The sequence below is a fragment of the Helobdella robusta genome, assembly GCF_000326865.2.
Source record: "Helobdella robusta unplaced genomic scaffold HELROscaffold_94, whole genome shotgun sequence".
Lineage (NCBI taxonomy): Eukaryota > Metazoa > Annelida > Clitellata > Rhynchobdellida > Glossiphoniidae > Helobdella > Helobdella robusta.
In genome coordinates, this window is record NW_008705537.1 from 299,358 (window position 1) to 301,753 (window position 2,396).

The following is a 2,396-nucleotide window of genomic DNA, read 5'->3' on the forward strand; positions in this document are numbered from 1 at the left end:
TTAGCTGTGAGGGCCACATTGAAAACAATTTTACCTTTCGAGGGCCGCGTATATATATATATATATATATATATATATATATATATATATTTATACAATATTCTATAAATTCTACCGAATGTTTGGCGTTAATATGTTTGTAGTTCGTTTTTTCGATTTTTCTCACTAAAGTTTTTTGGTGAACGTTTAGTTTATTAAAATTCAATATAAACTTATTTTTCGAATTCATGCTGCAAATAAGACCATATTTCGATTCCGAATGAATCATCATCAGTGCTCCTTGCTGTATATATAGGGAAATATTGACTTTGTCGAGATGAACTTTGACGTTGTAAAATTAACTTTAGTGTTGTAAAATTGAACTTTGATGCGAATTAGGTGTCAGGTTTCTTCTTTGGTTTCCTTTTCTTCATCGATAGCATCATATTCTTCTCTTAAACATATCATCAATAAAAATGTCACACCAACCAACCCAAAGAGTAAAGTTAAACTCCGAATTTATTACAACAATAAAAAGACGTCTCACCTAATACTGAAAAACAACTGCAGTCCTAGAGATAACTCTGAGTTAAAGCGTAATCGCGTAATATATGAATTTAATTGCCCCTTTGACGGCTGTGCACGTCAACATGACTTATATATCGGGATTACTACTACCTCACTGACTAGAAGGCTTACGATGCATAAACAGAGTGGTGCTATCAAATCTCATTTGGACTCAACACACTCAATCACAATTAGCCGTGAAATCTTCGACAGCAACACCAAAGTAATATACCAGAACAGCAATTACACGCATCTTAAAATTGCAGAAGCAGTCCTAATTGACATCAATAAACCAAAAACAAATATACAACAAAAAATGACAACCTCACTTCCAACCCGGCGCTTAACAACGAAAACAAAGAAGTAATAAAAACTAGCATCGTAAATAGTGACAAAGAAGAATATGACGCTATCGATGAAAAAAAGGAGACCAAAGAAGATGACCAGCCAATAAAGAAACCTGACACCTAATTCGCATCAAAGTTCAATTTTACAACACCAAAGTTAATTTTTACAACGTCAAAGTTCATCTTGACAAAGTCAATATTTCCCTATATATACAGCAAGGAGCACTGATGATGATTCATTCGGAATCGAAATATGGTCTTATTTGCAGCATGAATTCGAAAAATAAGTTTATTTTGAATTTTAATAAACTAAACGTACACCAAAAGACTTTAGTGAGAAAAATCGAAAAAACGAACTACAAACATATTAACGCCAAACATTCGGTAGAATTTATAGAATATTGTAAAAATTATGGTCTATTACCAGCATATATATATATACATACATATATATATATATATATATATATACATATATATATATACATATATATATATATATATAGCAATTTTGGATTTTGTCCCTTATTTTAAGATCTTGATTAGCAGGCGCCCTTTTACCCTTTTTGGTCACAATATCTGGCGACCTTTTGACCTTTTTTGGGAGGTGCCTTTTTTGCCTACAAAGTATTACTATTTAAATTAATTCATTCCCTTTACAGGACCGTATTAGTGAAGTATTCGAAAACCGAGGCTAATACAAAACCGATTTTGAAGTTGCAAGTATCGACTTCTACACGGACCAACACTTCGATTCTATTCGGTTACAACACACTGAGATACGGTTATGTCGAACACGGTATACCGGTTGCCGTGGCTACTAATTCTTGGAATCACATCTCTCTGCAGGTTACGAAACTTATGATTATGTTCATAGTGAATCATTCTTTCATTCACTCATCCCTCCATATTAGTTCTCTACTCATTTATTCACTCGTTCGTTCGTTCGTTCATTTGTTCGTTCGTTTGCTCGTTAACTCCTCCATTCATCCACCCATTCATCAATTATCAATCTATTAATTTCACAATTAATTCGACAGCTTCATTTATCTATCAGTCCTTCATTCAATCATTTAGTAATTCATTCATCTACTCATTCATCTACCCACTCATGCATTAATTAATTAATTTATTCATTCATTTGATCATTCATTTTTTTATTCATTACTCATTCGTTCATCAGCTATACAGCAACCAATTATCAGTCTTTGTGAACGCATCCACTTTTACTCCTTCAATCCTGACCGTGAGGTTGATGGACGGGGTGGCCGATGACCTTGGAGGTAATGTCAAGGTCGTTATAGGTCAAGATGAATCGGGTTAGTTGGACGAATGAGTGAGTAAATGAATGAACGAAAGAAAGAACGCAAAAATGAATGAATGAATAAACAAATGAGTGAATAAATGAATGAACGAAAAAAGAACGAATAAATGAATGAACGAAAAAATGAATGAATGAATGAAAGAACGAAAAAATGAATGAATGAATGAATGAATGAATGA